The sequence below is a fragment of the Chiloscyllium plagiosum genome, unplaced genomic scaffold, assembly GCF_037043375.1.
Source record: "Chiloscyllium plagiosum isolate Xiang-an unplaced genomic scaffold, Cpla_swu_hap1 HiC_scaffold_20, whole genome shotgun sequence".
Classification (NCBI taxonomy): Eukaryota; Metazoa; Chordata; class Chondrichthyes; order Orectolobiformes; family Hemiscylliidae; genus Chiloscyllium; species Chiloscyllium plagiosum.
Window position 1 is genome coordinate 77,299,205 of NW_028270158.1, and position 17,757 is coordinate 77,316,961.

Here is a 17,757-nt window from a genome sequence, read left to right on the forward strand (position 1 = left end):
TTTCTGTATGTATCTGCTTAATGATAGGCGACAGACTGATGGTGGTGGAGTGTTTTGTGTGTGTGTTTCTGTGTATGTCTGATTAATTGCAGGAAACAGGCTGGCAGTGGAGCGCGTTCTATATGTATGTGTGTTTCTGTGTATATCTGTTTAAGGGCAGGAGACATAGTGGTGGGAGAAGGCTGTGTGCATGTTTCTGTGTATATCTGTTTAAAGGCTGGAGACAGTGTGGTGGTGGATGGTTGCGCGTGTGTGTTTTTGTGTATATCTGATTAACGGTAGGAAACAGGGTGGTGGTCGGGGATATGTGTGTTTGTGTATATACCTGTTTAATAGCAGGAGACAGGGTGGTGATGGAGGGTATAGTGTCTGTGTTTCTGTGTCTATATGCTTGCTGGCAGGAGACAGGATGGGGGTGGAAGGTTGTGTATGCATGTGCGTTTCTGCGTATATCTGTTTAAGGTCAGTAGGCAGGGTGTTCGTAGAACATAGATCATTACAGCGCTGTACAGGCCCTTCGGCCCTCGATGTTGCGCCGACCTGACATACCAATCTGAAGCCCATCTAACCTATACTATTCCATGTACGTCCATATGCTTGTCCAATGACGATTTAAATGTACTTTAAAGTTGGCGAATCTACTACCGTTGCAGGCAAAGCATTCCATACCCTTACTACTCTCTGAGTAAAGAAACTACCTCTGACATCTGTCCTATATCTGTCACCCCTCAATTTAAAGCTAAGCCCCCTTGTGCTCGCCATCAGCATACTTGGAAAAAGAGTTTCCAGGTCCACCCTATCTAACCCTCTGATTATCTTATATGTCTCTATTAATTAGATAATTAATTAGATTATTTAGCCACAGTGGCAGTGGGCGGCACGGTGGCACAGTGGTTAGCACTGCTGCCTCACAGCGCCAGAGATCTGGGTTCAATTCCCGCCTCAGGCGACTGACTGTGTGAAGTTTGCACGTTCTCCCCGTGTCTTCCTCTGGGTGCTCCGGTTTCCTCCCACAGTCACAAAGATGTGCACGTCAGGTGAATTGGCCATGCTAAATTGCTTGTCGTGTTAGGCAAGGGATAAATGTAAGGGTATGGGTGGGTTGCACTTCGGCGGGTCGGTATGGACTTGTTGGGCCGAAGGGCCTGTTTTCAAACTGTAATGTAATCTAAAAATCCAGTTAAGTCACCTCTCCACCTTCTTCTCTCCAACGAAAACAGCCTCAAATCCCTCAGACTTTCCTCGGAAGACCTTCCCGCCATACCAGGCAACATCCTAGTAAATCTCCTCTGCACCCTTTCCAAAGGTTCCACATCCTTCTTATCATGCGGTGACCAGAACGCTACACAATACTCCAAGTGCGGCCATACCAGAGTTTTGTACAGCTGTAGCATAACCTAATGATTCCTGAACTCTATCACTCTATTAAAAAAAAGCGAAATCACTGTATGCCTTCTTAACAATACAGTCAACCTGGGTGGCAACTTTCAAGGATCTGTGTACCTGGACACTGAGATCTCTCTGCTCATCTACACTGCCAAGAATTTTACCATTAGCCCAGTACTTTGCATTCCAGGTACTCCGACCAAAGTGAATTACCTCACACTTGTCCGCATTAAACTCCATTTGCCACTTCTCAGACCAGCTCTGCAGCTTGTCTATGCCTCTCTGTAACCTACAACATCTTTCGTCACTATCCACATCTCCACCGACCTTAGTGTCATCTGCAAATTTACTAACCCACTCTTCTACTCCATCGTCCTGGTCGTTTATAAAAATGACGAACAGCAGTGGACCCAACACCGACCCTTGCAGCACACCATTAGTAATTGGACTCCAGGATGAACATTTCCCATCAACCACCACTCTGTATTCTTTCAGCAAGCCAATTACTGATCCAAACTGCTATAACTCCCACAATCCCATTCCTCCGCATTTTGTACAATAGCCTACTGTGGGGAATCTTATCAAACGCGTTGCTGAAATCCATATACACCACATCAACCAGTTTACTCTCATCTACCTGTTTGGTCACCTTCTCAAATAACTCAATACGGTTTGTGAGGCACGACGTAACCTTCACAATACTGTGTGGACTATCCACAATCAAATTATTATTTTCCAGGTGATTATAAATCCTATCTCTTATAACCTTTTCCAAACACTTTACAAACTACTTAAGTAAGGCTCCCTGGTCTATAATTACCAGGGTTGTCTCTACTCCCATTCTTGAACAGGGAACCACATTCGCTATCCTCCAGTCTCCTAGCACTATTCCTGTAGACAATAACGATTTAAAGATCAATGCCAAAGCTTGGCAATCTCCTCCCTGGCTTCCCAGAGATTCCTAAGATAAACCTCATTCGCTCCAGGGGACTTATCTACTTTCACACTCTACAGGATTTCTAATACCTCTTCCTTGTGAACCTCAATCCCACCTAGACTAGTTGCCTGGATCTCAGCATTCTCCCTGGCAACATTGTCGTTTTCTAGAGTGAATACCGTCGAAAAATATTCATTTTGTGCTTCCCCTATCTCATCTGACTCGTCACACAACTTCACATTAATATCCTTGATTGCACCTAATTACTCTTGTCATTCTTTTATTCCTTAAATACCTATTGAAAGTCTTAGGGTTTACTCTGATCCTGTCCGCCAACAACTTCTCATGTCTTCTCCTGGCTCTTCTGAGCTCTCTCTTTCGGTCGTTTCTGGCTACCTTATAACGGTCAAGCGCCCTAACTGAGTCTTCACATCTCATCCTAACATAAGCCTCCCTCTTTCTCTTGACCAGAGATTCCACGTCCTTCGTAAACCACGGCTCCCGCGCTCTCCAGGGTCCTCCCTGCCTGACAGGTACATACTTATCTCGGACACTCAGGAGCTTTTCCTTCAACAAGCTCCACATTCCTAATATGCCCAACCCCTGCAGGTTCCTTCCCCATCCTACGCTTCCTAAATCTTGCCTAATCGCATCATAACTGCTGTTCCCCCAGCTTTAAATTTCGTGGAAGGTTGTGTGTGTGTGTGTGTGTGTGTGTGTGTGTGTGTGTGTGTGTGTGTGTGTGTGTGTGTGTGTGTGTGTGTGTGTGTGTGTGTGTGTGTGTGTGTGTGTGTGTGTGTGTGTGTGTGATATATATATATATATATATATATATATATATATATTTCCATGTATAACTGTTTGATGACAGGAGACAGGGTGGTCACGGAGGTTTGAGTGAGTGAGTGTGTGTGTGAATGCGTTTCTGTGTATGTGTGGTTAATGGCATGAGACAGTTTTGTGTGTGTGTGTTTTTGTGTATATCTGACCAATGGCAGGAGGCAGGGTGTACATGGAGTGTTGTGTGTGTGTGTGTGTGTCAGTTTCTGCGTATATCTGTTTCATGGCAGCGGACAGGGTGTTGGTGGAGAGTAGGTTGTCTGAGTTTCTGTGTCTATGTGCTTACTCGTAGGAGACAGGGCGATGGTGGAGGTGTGTGTGTGTGTGTGTGTGTGTGTGTGTGTGTGTGTGTGTGTGTGTGTGTGTGTGTGTGTGTGTGTGTGTGTGTGTGTGTGTGTGTGTGTGTGTGTGTGTGTGTGTGTGTGTGTGTGTGTGTGTGTGTGTGTGTGTGTGTGTGTGTGTGTGTTTCGGTGTATATCTGTTTAATGCCAGGAGACAGAGTGTTGGTAGGTGGGGTGTCTGTGTGTGTTTTATTTTCTGTGTAAGTCTGTTTAATAGTAGCTGATAGGGTGGTGGTGCAGGGTTGTGTGTGTTTTTCTGTATATATTTGCTTAATGATAGGAGACAGACTGGTGGTGGTGGTGGAGGGTTGTGTGCGTGTGTGTTTCTGTGCATATTCGATTAATTGCAGGAAACAGGGCTGTGGTGGAGGGTTGTGCGTGTGTGTCTGTGTATATCTGTTTAATGGCAGGAGGCAGAGTGGTCGTGGAGGGTTGTGTGTGTGTGTTTCTGTGTATATCTGTTTTCGGGCTGGAGACAGAGTGGTTGTGGAGGGTTATACGTAGTGGTTCTGTGTATATTTGATTAACGGCAGGAAACAGAGTGGTGGTCGGGGGATGTGTGTGTTGGTTTCTGTGTCCATCTGTTTAATGTCAGGAGGCAGGATGGTTGTGGTGAGTTGTGTGCGTGTGTGTTTCTGTGTCTATCTATTTAAGGGCTAGAGACAGAGTGGTGGTGGAGGGTGCTGTGTGTGTTTCTGTGTATAACTGTTTACTGGCAGGTGGCAAGTTGGTGGTGGAAGGTTGTTTCTGTATATTTTGCTTAATTGCAGGAGACATGGTGTGTGTGTGCATTTCTGTGTATATCTATTCAATGGCAGGAGACGGGCTGGTGTTGGAGGGTAGAGTGTATTTGTTTCTGTGTCTATGTGCTTACTGGCAGGAGTCAGGGTGGTGGTGGAGGGTTGTGTATGTATGTGTGTTTCTGTGTATATCTGTTTAAGGTCAGTAGGCAGGGTGTTCGTGGAAGGTTGTATGTGTGTTTCTGTGTATATCTGTTTACTGGCAAGAGACAGGCTGGTGGTGGAGGTTTATGTGTGTGTTTCTGTGTATATCTGTTTACTGGCAGGAGACAGGGTGTTGGTGGAGGGTGGTATGCATTTGTTTCTGATTATATCTGTTTCATGGCAGGAGACATGGTGGCGGTTGAGGGTTGTGCTTGTGTTTCTGTGTATATCTACTTAATGGCAGGCAACAAGATGTTGGTCAGGGGTTTTGTGTCTGTGTGTGCGTTTCTGTGTCCATCTGTTTAATGGCAGAAAATAATTTGATGGTTAACAGTTGTGTGTTTGTGTATTTCTACGTATATTTGTTTAATGGCAGGAGACAGGGTTGTGGTGGATGTCTGTGTGTGTTTCTGTGCATGTCTGTTTAATGGCAGGAGACAGAGTGATGGTGTTGAGATGTGTTTGTGTTTCTGTTTATATCTGTTGAATTGCCGGAGAGTGTGTGATGCTGGAGGGTTGTGTGTGTGTGTTTATATGTATATCTAATTAATGGCAGCAAACATGATGGTGGTGGAGGGTTCTGTTCGTGTGTGTGTGTTTCTGTGTATATCTGTTTAGTGGCAGGAGACAGGGTGATGGTGGAGTGTAGTATGCGTGTTTGTGTGTATAACTACTTAATGGCAGGAAATAAGGTGGTAATGGAGGGTTGTGTGTGTGTGTTTCTGCATACATCGGTTTAATGGCAGGTGACAGGGTGATAGTGGAGGGTTGAGTGCATGTGTTTCTGTATATATCTGTTGAATTGTAGGAGACAGGGTGGTAGTGGAGGGTTGTGTGTGTTCGTATTTCTGTATATATCTATGGAATCAAAGGAGACAGGGAGGCAGTGGAGGGTTGTGTGTGTGTTTCTGTGTATATCTGCTTAATGACAAGAAACAAATTGGTGGTCAATGGTTGTGTGTGCGCGTGTGTGCGTGTATGTCTCTGTGTATGTATGTTTAATGGCAGGAGACAGGGTGGTGCTGAAGATATCCGTCTATGTTTCTGTATATATCTGTTTAATTGCAGGAGACAGGGCAGTGGAGTAGGGTGGTGTGTCTGTGTGTTTGCGTGTATATATGTTTCAATGCAGGAGACAGAGTGGTGTTGGAGGAATGGGTGCGCGTGTTTTTGTGTATATCTGTTTAATGACAGGAGACCGGGTGGTGGTGGAGGGTTGTCTATATGTTCCTGTAAATATCTGTTTAATTGCATAATGACAGGAAACAAATTGCTGTTGAAGGTGTGTGTGTGTGTGTGTGTGTGTGTGTGTGTGTGTGTGTGTGTGTGTGTGTGTGTATTACTGTCTATGTCTGTTTAATTGCAGGAGTCAGGGTATTGGTGTCGGGCAGCACGGTGGCACAGTGGTGAGTACTGCTGCCTCACAGCGCCTGAGACCCGGGTTCAATTCCCGCCTCAGGCGACTGACTGTGTGGAGTTTGCACATTCTCCCCGTGTCTGCGTGGGTTTCCTCCGGGTGCTCCGGTTTCCTCCCACAGTCCAAAGATGTGCAGGTCAGGTGAATTGGCGATGCTAAATTCCCCGTAGATGTAGGAGTATGGGTGGGTTGTGTTTCGGAGGGGCGGTGTGGACTTGTTGGGCCGAAGGGCCTGATTCCACACTGTAAGTAATCTAATCTAAAAAAAATGTGTGTTTCTGTTTAATGGCAGGAGACAGGCTATTGGTCGAGTGTTTTATGTGTGTATTTCTGTGTATATCTGCTCATTGGCACGAGAACAGGGTGGTGGTGGAGGGTTGGGTGTGTATGTTTCTGTGTATATCTGTTTAATGCCAGGAGACAGAATGTTGGTAGGTGAGGTGTCTGTGTGTGTCTTTTATTTTCCGTGTATGCCTGTTTAATGGCAGAAAACAATATGGTGATGGAGGGTTGCGTGTATTTCTGTGTATGTCTGTTTAATGGCAGGAGACAGGGTGTTGGTGTCGAGAAGCTTGTGTTTCTGTTTATATCTGTTTAATCACCGGAGGGTGTGTGATTGAGGAGTGTGTGTGTGTTTCTGTGTATGTCTGTTTAATGGCAGGAGATAGGGGGATGGTGTCGAGATGTGTGTGTGTTTCTGTTTATATCTGTTTAATTGCCGGAGAGTGTGTGATGGTGGACCGTTCTGTGCATGTATCTTTAATGGTAGTTGATAGGGTGGTGGTGCAGGGTTGTGTGCGTTTTTCAGTATATGTCTGCTTAATGACAGGAGACAGACTGGTGTTCGTGGAGGGTTGTGTGTGTGTTTCTGTGTATATCTGGTTAACGCAGGAAACAGAGTGGTGGTGGAGAGTTCTGTATGTGTCTGTGTTTCGGTGTATATCTGTTTAAGGGCAGTAGGCAGGGTAGAGGTCGAGGGTTTGTGTGCATGTATTTCTGTTTATACCTGCTCAACTTCAGGAGAACAGGGTGGTGTTGGAGAGTTGTGTGCGCGTTTCTGTATATAACTGATTAATGACTTGAGACAGGGTGGTGCTGAAGATATGCGTGTATGTTTCTGTGTATATCTGTTTATTTGCAGGAGACAGGGTGCTGGAAGAGGATGGTGTGTGCCTTTCTGTGTATATATGTTTAATTGCAGGAGACAGGGTAGTGGTGGAGGGATTTGTGTATGTCTTGTTGTGTATATCTGTTTATGGGTAGGAGACAGGGTGGTCGTGGAGGTTTGTGTGTGTGTGTTTTAGGTAGATCTGTTTACGGGCAGGAGAAAGGGTAGTGGTCGAGGGCTGTGTGCGTGTGTATTTCTGCATATATCTGCTCAATGGCAAGAGAACCAGGTGGTGTTGGAGGTTTGTGCGTAGATAGGATGTTCGTGGAAGGTTGTATGTGCGTTTCTGTGTATATCTGTTTAATGTCAGGAGACAGTGTGGTGGTCGAGGGTAATGTGTGTGTGCGCATTTCTGTGTATATCTACTCAATGGCAGGAGACAGAGTAGTCTTGGAGGGTTGCGTGAGTGTGTGTTTCTGTTAATATCTATTTAAGGGCTGGCGACAGATTTGTGGTCGTGTAGCGTCTTGAGTGTCTGTTCCTGTGTATATCTGATTAAAGGCAGGAAACACGGTGATGGTGGAGGGATGTGTGTGTGTTTCAGTGCATTTCTGTTTCATGACAGGAGACAGGGTGGTGTTGGAAGATGAGTATGCGTGTTTCTGTGTATATCTGTTTAATGACAAGAGTCCGGGTGGTGGTGGAGGGTTGTCTATATGTTTCTGTAAATATCTGTTTAATTGCTTAATGACAGGAAACAAATTGCTGTTGAAGTGTTGTGTGCGCGCGCGTGTGTGTGTCTGTGTATGTCTGTTGAATGGCAGGAGTCAGGGTGTTGGTGTCGAGATGTGTGTGTTTCTGTTTATATCTGTTTAATCACCGGAGACTGTGTGATTGGGGAGGTGTGTGTGTGTTAACGTGTATATCCGCTTAATGGCAGCAATCAGGCTGGTGGTGGAGGGTTCTGTATGTGTGCGTGTTTCTGTGTATATCTGTTTAATGGCAGGAGAGAGTGTTGATGGAGGATTATGTGTGTATTTCTGTGTGTACATGTTTAATAGCAAGAGACAGGGTGCTCGTGGATTGTTGTGTGCGTGTGTTTCTATATACATCTATTTAAGGGCTGGAGACAGGGTGGTGGAAGATAGTGTGTGTGCATGTTTCTGTCTATAACTGTTTAATGACAGGAGACAGGGTGGCACTGGAAATATGTGTGTATGTTTCAGTATATATCCGTTTAATTGCAGGACACAATGGTGGAGGAGGCTGGTGTGTGTGTGTTTTGGCGTAAATCTATTTAATGGCAAGGGACGTGTGGTGGTGGGATGTAAAGTGTCTGTGTTTCTGTGTCTATCTGCTTACTGGCAGGAGAGAGGGTGGTGGGGGAGGGTTGTGCATGTATGAGTATTTCTGTGTATATCTGTTTAAGGGCAGTAGGCAGGGCGTTCGTGGAAGGTTGTATGTGTGTTTCTGTGTATATCTGTTTAATGACAGGAGACAGGGTTGTGCTCGAGGGTTATGTGTGTGCATGTCTGTGTATATCTGCTCAGTGGCAGGAGACAGGGTGGTGATGGAGGGTTGTGTGTGTGTTTCTGTGTATATCTGTTTAAGTGCTGGGGACAGGGCGGTCGTGGAAGAGTTGTGCATGTGTGTGTTTCTGTATATAATTATTTAAGTGCTGGGGACAGGGAGGTGGTGGAGAGATATGTGTGTGTTTCATTGCATATCTGTTTAATGACAGGAGACAGGGTGGTGGTGGAGGGTTGGGTATGTGTGTGCGTGTTTCAGTGCATATCTGTTTAATGATATGGGACAGGGTGGTGGTGGAACGTGGTGTGTGCGTGTTTCTGTGTATATCTGTTTAATCGTAGGGGACAGGGTGGTGATGGAGGGTTGTGTATGTTTGTGTTCCTGTGTATATCTGTTTATTGACAGGAAACAGGGTGATGGTGGAGTGTTGCTGTATGTTTCTTCAAATTTCTGTTTAATAGCAGCAGACAGCGTGGTAGTGGAGGATGGTGAGTGAGTGTGTCTGTGTATAACTGTTTAATGACAGGAGACAGGGTGGTAGTGAAGCGTTGTCTGCATGTTTCTGTAAATTTCTGTTTAATAGCAGGAGACATCTCTCTCTGGGACCGGGCTGTGTTAGATACACTGTCCTTTCCCCGTCTCTCACTGGGACCGGGGTGTGTTAGATACACTGTCCTTCACCCCCACCTCTCTCTGTCTGGGACCGGGGTGTGTTAGATACACTGTGGAGGATGGTGGTGAGTGTGTGTTTCTGCCAGAGACAGGGTGGTGCTGGAGTTTTGTGTATGTATTTCTGCATGTATGTTTTTAATTGTAGGATACAGGGTGGTCGTGGAGGGTTGTGTGATTGTTTCTGTGTATATCTGCTTAATGACGGGAAACAAATTGGGTGTCAAGGGTTTTGCGTATGTGTGTGTTCCTGCATATATCTGTTTAATGGCAGAAAACAATGTGGTGGTGGAGTGTTGTGTGTGTGTTTCTGTGTATGTCTGTTTAATGGCAGGGGACAAGGTGATGGTGTCGAGATGTGTGTGTGTTTCTGTATTTACCTGCTTAATCGCTGGAGAGAGAGAGTGTGTGTGTGTGTCTGTGTGTGTTTCTGTGTATATCTGCTTAATAGCAGGAGACAACGTGATGGTGGAGGGTTGAGTTGTGTGTTTCAGTGTATATCTGATTAATGGCAGGAAACAAGGTTTTTATGGAGGATTGTGTGTGTATTTCTGTGTACATCTGTTTAATTGCAGGAGACAGGTTGGTGATGGAGGGTTGAGTGTATGTGTGCGTGTTTCAGTGCATATCTGTTTAATGACCGGGACAGGGCGGTGGTAGAGGGTAGTGTGTGTTTGTGTTCCTGTGTATAACTGTTTAATGATAGGGGACAGGGTGGGGATGGCAGGTTGGGTGCGTGTGTGTGCGTGTCTCTGGAAATATCTGTTTAATTGTAGGAGACAGGGTGGTGATGGAGGGTTGGGTGTGTGTGTGTGCGTGTTTCAGTGCATATCTGTTTAATGACAGGGGACAGGGTGGTGGTGGAGGGTTGGGTGTGTGTGTGCGTGTTTCAGTGCATATCTGTTTAATGACAGGGGACAGGGTGGTGGTGGAGGGTTGTCTGTATATTTCTGTAAATGTCTGTTTAATAGCAGTTTACAGCTTGGTGGTGGAGAATGGTGAGTGTGTGTTTCTGTGTATAACTGTCTAATGGCCGGAGACAGGGTGGTGCTTGGAGTTTTGTGTGTGTAATTCTGTATGTATCTGCTTAAATGCAGGATACAGGGTGGTCGTGGAGGATCGTGTGTGTATGTTTCTGTGTATATCTGCTTAATGACAGGAAACAAATTGGGTGTCAGGGGTTGTGCGTGTGTGCGTATTCCTGTGTATATCTGTTTAATGGCAGAAAACAATGTGGTGGTGGAGGGTTGTGTGTGTGTGTTTCTGTGTATGTCTGTTTAATTGCAGGGGACAGGGTGATTGTGTCGAGATGTGTGTGTGTTTCTATTTATACCTGCTTAATCGCTGGAGAGAGTGTATGTGTGTATATGTGTGTGTGTTTCTGTTATATCTGTGTAATGGCAGCAGACAGGATGTTCGTGGAGGCTTGTGTGTGTGTTTCTGTGTATATTTGTTCAATGGAAGGAGACAGATGTGGTTTAGTTTTGTGTGTGTTTCTGTGTATATCTGTTATTGACAGGTGGCAGGGTATTAGTGGAAGGTTGTGTTTGTGTGTTTCTGTGTATATCTGCTTAATGGCAGAAAACAATGTGGTGGTGGAGGGTTGTGTTGCGTGTTTCAATGTAGATCTGATTAATGGCAGGAAACAGGGTGTGGTGGACGGTTTTGTCTGTGTGTGCTTCAGCATATTTTTTTTATGGCAGGAGACAGGGTGTTGCTGGAAGGTTTTGTGCTTGTGTTTCTGTCTAACCTGTTTAATAACAGGAGACAGGTATTGGTGCAGGTTGGTGTGTATGTGTTTCTGCATATCCCTATTTAATGGTGGGGGACAGGGCAACGATGGAGTGTTGTGTGTTTGTGTTTATGTATATGTCTGTTTACTGGCAGAAAACAATGTGATGGTGAAGGGTTGTGTGTGTGTGTTTCTGTGTATGTCTGTTTAATGGCAGGAGACAGAGTGATGGTGTCGAGATGTGTGTGTGTTTCGGTTTATACCTGTTTAATTGCCGGAGAGTGTGTGATGGTGGACCATTGTGTTGTGAGTGTGTGTTTCTGTGTAGATCTGTGTAATGGCAGGAGATCGGATGGTCGTGGAGGGTTGTATGTGTGTGTTTCTGTTTATATCTGTTTAATGGCAGGAGACAGTGCGGTCGTGGATGATTGTTTGTGTGTTTCTGTGTATATCTGTTTATTGACTGTAGGCAGGGTGTTAGTGGAGGGTTGTGTGTGCGTGTATGTGCTTCTATGTACATCTGCTTAATAGTGGGAGACAACGTGGTGGTGGAGGGTCGTGTTGTGTGTTTCGTTGCATATCTGATTAGTGGCAGGAAACAGAGTTTTGGTGTAGGGTTGTGCGTGTGTGGTTCTGTGTATGTCTATTTAATTGAAGGAGACAGCGTGATGATGGAGGGTTGTATGTGTGTTTCCGAATATATCTGTTTAATGGCAGGAGACAGGCTAGTGGTGGAAGGTTGTGTGCTTGTGTTTCTGTCAATAACTGTATAATAACAGGAGACAGGTATTGGTGCAGGTTGGTGTGTATGTGTTTCTGTGTATCCCTGTTTAATGGCGGGAGACAGGGTGGCGATGGATGGTTGTGTGCATGTGTGTTTTATTTATGTATCAGTTGAATTGCAGGAGACAGCGTGTTGTTAGAGGGTTGTGTGTGTCCCTTGCTGTGTATTTCTGTTTAATGGTAGGAGACAGAGTGGTAGAGGGGGATTGTGTGTGTGTTTCTGTATATACCTGATCAATAGCCGGAAACAACTTGGTGGTGCAGGGTTGTGTGTGTGTTTCTGTGTACAACTGTTTACTGGCAGGAGACTACGTGATGGTGGAGGGTGGTTTGTCTGTGCTTCTGTGTATATCTGTTGTGGTTCTGTTCACCGAGCTGGGAATTTATGTTGCAGACGTTTCGTACCCTCTCTAGGTGACATCCTCAGTACTTGGGAGCCTACTGTGAAGCCCTTCTGTGATCTTTCCTCCAGCATTTATAGTGGTTTGTCTCTGCCGCTTCCTGTTGTCAGTTCCAACTGTCTGCTGTAGTAGCCGGTATATTGGGTCCAAGTCGATGTGTTTGTTGATATAATCTGTGCCATTCCTTTAGGATTTCCCTGGCTGCTCTCTGTTTGGCTTGTCCTATAATAATAGTGTTGTCCCAGTCGAACTCATGTTGCTTGACATCTGCGTGTGTGGCTACTAAGGATAGCTGGTCGTGTTGTTTCGTGGTTAGTTGGTATTCATGGATATGGATCGTGAGCTGTCTCCCTGTTTGTCCTATGTAGTGTTTTGTGCAGTCCTTGCATGGACTCCATCAAGTCACATTTCAAAAATCATTTTAATCCACGTGCTCAGACATATAATGAAACATCTCTGTGGGATGTCAACCTTTAGGCTCAGAGATCAGGGCACTACCACCACTCAAAAATAGCCCCTAAAGCTGCATCATGATTCTCCTGTGTGTTCATCAGCTTTCTTTGAACATACTGTGACACATCCCCACAACAGAATCGAGATAATCTTTTCCAGAGAAAGTGACACTACCACAAGTTCATGGAAGGGAATCGAATCCAGAGCTCTGACCCAGGGGCAGGGGTGCTACCAACTACACAAGACTTAAACCATGCCCAGAATGTTAAGTGTCAGTTTTCAGCTCTACATGGATTTATTACATTCTGATTAACATAACTGAAAAACACAGGCAACAGTTCTCATTCTTAAACAAATAAAATGTATGAGCCTCAACTATAAGATGATGAGTGCACGTGCTCTGCCAACGAGATGAACAATGAACTTCTTTAATTGCTTGACTATGATTTCCAGCTTAAATGGCTATTATCTGTAATCTGCAATATTAGGGCAAGAAATCTTGCAGAAAAACTTTACACTATGAGGGATCTCTAATAGATATCAACACTGAACACCAGAGATGAGGAAAGAGCACAATTTCTGGACAAAATCACTGGCCACTATTTCCAACCTCTGACATGTGGCTTCCCTCTTCCTGAAATTATTAAGTGATACAAGGCATCAATTTACTTTCCATCCTCTCCTTACCCTCTCCTCCCTCTGGTTGCACAAAGCAAATCAAGCTTTTGGTCATTGGGAAACTCAAGGCCTGTGTTTGTCGGCCTCCTGGAGAGGGTAGGGTCTTTTAAACCTGAAGCAGGAGGGTGAGGGGGCAGTAATATCAGTCACTGGGCTGAGATGTGGCAGTTCAAGTTTAACTTGGATAAATGCGAGGTAATGCATTTTGGTAAAATAAAAAGTGGGGGGCTTATGCAATTAATAGTAGTGCGTTGGTAGTGTTGTAGAAAAGAGGGACCCACAGGTGCAGATCGAATTCACAGAAGTTTGTGGCACTTATAGACAAGCTGTTTAAGGTAATTCATTGGTCAGACATTTGGGGTTAGAAATTGAGAAGTCATGCTGAGATTGTGCAGGACATTTATGAAGCCTCTTCTGCAGTACTGTGTGAAGTTCTGTTATTGGAAGGAGATTATTAAGCTGAAGAGGGTTCAGAAGAGATATACCGGGATGTCGCCATGAACACCTCATCTTCTGCCTCGGGATCCGACAAACACACGGCATGAACATTGAACTCACTAATTTGCAAATCTCCCCTCGACGACCCAGATCCGACCCTCCGACTCAGATCCGCCCTCTTGTGGGAACCTACCAGTCCATCTTCCTTTCCACCGACTCCCCACCGACCTATCCACTCCTTTCCACTCCAACTCCCCACCGACCTATCACTATCACCTTCTACCTTCGCCCACCTATCACCAACTTTTCCCCCAGCCTCACCCCCACCACCATTTATTTGTCAGCCCCTTTACTCCTCCGCAGTTCTGACGAAGGGCCCTGCCTGAAACGTTGACTCTCTTGCTCCTCGGAAGCTGCCTGACCTGCTGTGCCTTCTCCACTATCATGCTTTATCTACACTTAATTCTCCAAAATCTGGAGTCCCCATTGTCTCTTAGGTACAATTCTCTGTTAACCCCACTTGTCTGTTATAACCTCACGCTGCCTTAAGTATATATTCTCTCCAGATCATGGCCTATAAAAGTTCTCTCAATCTCTTACTGATATTGTCATGCTTCAGCAGTAGTTACAGGGTCTATGTTTCCATTTATAAGCAGAGCAGCATGTTGGTGTTCCGATAAACCTCTGGCATTACTTCCATATCCAATGCAGAGTGAATGGTTACACAATTAATCTACCAGACTCAACATTCGTTCCCTCAGTCACCCTCGCATATCCAATCCAGACTTTGTAAATGTTAATCTTTATTTTGAATTGTAATAAAACAGTATTGAATTGAAAGGCGTTGGCTGCAGCTATTTGTTCAGTGACTGTGCTTAATGTCAGTCTGCGTGGATCCTAAATGTGTCACTGGAGGGTTGCCTCTTTTATTAATTAAGGATTAAGTTCAATGTGTTATCCCATAGTATGAGTGGAAGCATCGCCGACAGTACTAACAGGGATCAGCAGCTCCAGAGAGACAGGGAGGAGATATCAACATCTGAGAACATTAGACTGGAATGATCCAACAATGGAGAGGAGTTTATCCGATAGTCTTTCCTGGCTTTCCCAACCTGGGGTGTCATTAATATGGAGGATCTATGATGTACTGATTGTTATTCAAGCTGGTTACTATCCCATCCTCGCTATGGTTGGTGTTCCTGGTAAGTCATTCTAACTGTCTATTAAAGCAGGTTAATCTGAATTCTTGTTCCTGTTATTGAAATTAGGAAATGTGGAAGTCATCGTTTTCAGCTCCAATGAAAAATTCAATTTCTTAGAAATTATAATGAACAAATTACTACTTTGAAATGACTCATCAATATGTGAGGAGAAACTCTAAAACTCCATAATCCTTCTAGCCCCGCACAGATCAACATTTCCATATCGTCCACACTCGCTAATTCTGTCCAATAACACCATCATGATATCCCCGTCTTCTCCTCAGCCACAGTGCACCTTCTGAGTAAACCATCATTTGGGCCTCTGTTAAATCCGGAATCACCTGTTTCAAGCCCCTTCTAACCATATGTCAATCACAAAATAATGGCACTTGAAATGTTTAACTTGTTCTCTGCACAGAAACTGTCTGACGGGAAGATAATGCACCGTGCTCAAGTCATTGACTCATGATCTAGAGCCACAGAATAATAATCTGTTAATATGAAGTAAATTGGTAGCATTGAAGTGAAACCATCATCATTAAGTATAAAAAGCCCATCGGCGCCTCCGAAATTTTAATTTTGTCTATTTCAAAGATGTAAAAAGGACTGCTGCTGCACACCGTCCACCTCTTCTCCCTCATCCACCGTCCGGACACGCCTTGGCGTGCCCAGTTGCCACCGGGCAGTGGGGATCCCCAGTGGAGGGCTCTCTACGCGGAGTCCTCCCCCTTTCTCTCGGGGATCTGGGGTGGAGGGTGCTGCACGCAGCAGTCCCCTGCAACCGCAGATTGCGGTGGTTTGCGGACTCCCAGCACAACTGTTTGTTCTGTGGTGCTGTGGAGTCCGTGGACCATGTATATATTGGGTGTGGGCGTTTGCACTCCCTTTTTGATTTTCTTAAAAACCTTCTCCTCTGCTTTTGGCTGCACTTCAGTCCCACGCTCCTGATCTTTGGGCACCCGGTACGGAGGAGGGAGGGCAGGTCTGAAGACCTCCTCGTGGGCCTGCTCCTGGGCCTGGCCAAACTGGCCATCAACAGGTCCAGGCAGCGGGCCGTGGAGGGGGTCGTAAGGGCCGACTGCCTGCGCCCTTCCGCGGTTACGTTAGAGCCCGGGTGTCCTTGGAGAAGGAGCACGCGGTGTCGACCAACACCCTGGAGTTGTTCAGGGAGAGGTGGGCGCCGCAGGGAGTGGAGTGCATCATTTCTCCCTACAACTCTATTTTGATTTAGTCCCTACCCTCCCCTTCACTGTTTTTGATCACACAGCACTGCCCTTTGATGTGAAGGGCAGTGCTTGTCACTGGCCACCCAGGTGTTTTCCTATCTTCCTGGTGGTGGAATTTGAATAAAGATTCGTGCACTTTGTGTCTTTCACTGTGTCTCACACCTGCACACACACACCATGGGTGCTGGGGATAATATAAGCACTCCCGCACTTAGGTGGTAGTGTGGGGGTTAAGAAAAAAAAGGGGAAAAAGAGGACATCAAATAAGCACTACCGCTCTTATAAAAAAACAGGAAGTTTTCCCCCTCCAACTCTATTTTGATTTAGTCCCTACCCTCGCCTTAAAAAGAAAATAATAAGCCCATCGGCTTGCCCCATGTCCTTTAGTGAAGGCAATGGGTCATCCTTCGCTGATCAGGTCTCTGTGTGACTGCAAACCCACAGCAATGTGTTTTACTTTTTACTGACCTGTGGAACAGCTGAACCAGCCACTCAGTTCAAGATAGGCATAACATGCTGGCCTGACCTATGAGGGAGGAACAAAAGGAAAGATAGCTCCCTTCCTCTGCCTGTTTCCCATATTCCTACAGCTCATTTCCATTCATGTGGTGACCATTCCTTATTTCAATTGCACTCTTTCTTAGTCTTCCTCTGAGTGTGATGTTCATCTCCCGTAGCACCTCTGGTGTTGGCTTTGTTGATGCTCACATATAGATATTAGGAGCTTTAAAATTCCACGTCAGGCGCAGTGTACCGAGAAGGAAAGGCTTTTTACGCCAGAGGAAAGAAACAGAGGTGTCTCAGTGAGGAAAATTAATTCTTGTGATCAAACTTGAGAGTGTTGTTGAGGCAGTCTTTGGGACATTTTGGACAGATGTTCTTTCATTTATATGAAATAATCGCCCTGCCACTGACAGACTGCAAAGGTTTTTCAACAGGCTAATCCCTGGAATGTTGGTAAGATGAGGGGTGAACGAAGATTAATCTTTAGCGCTGTGAGAGAATAAAAGATGATTGCATTGAAACTTAAGGGGAATGGACAGTCTCTCATGATGTTCTAAACAGACATTGATACGGTGATAAAATCCATGGCTTGTTTTACTCGGGTTACAAGAGCCTTTGAGGACGTTACAATAGAGAGAGAGAGAGAGACAAAGGGTCAGAATTTGAATATAGTGCATTTGGTGTGTGTGATCCTAGACTGAACATCACGTTTTCCAAAATCCTGACAGCAGCCACAGTACCTTCATTCTAAAACAGTTAACTATTCCCATCATCTTCTGACCTCCATGGAGAACATGTGTTTACTCAGAGAAGGACGATGCCTCTTTGCGACTTGATACAAAACATCTGGCTTCCCTCCTCTCTTCCAGTAATCCACTTTAAAGTAGCAAACATTCCACCGGCATTGGACCCACGAGGAACCTCGTAGATCCATCCATGAGTGCAGTCTCTGTTCCATTGGTTTATCATATTGGAGCATCAATGACACCCTCCTGTTCATGTTTTACTATCTCATGGGGCTGAATGGCCTCCTCCAAGTCCCATGGAACAGGTTCAAGGGTCTGATTGGGCTATACCTGATCCTGTTTAACAGCTCGATGTGCTGACCAGACCCCTTCTCTTCCTGTGGAACAAGCAGGAGTATTGAATGGGCTGTCACTCTTCTGTT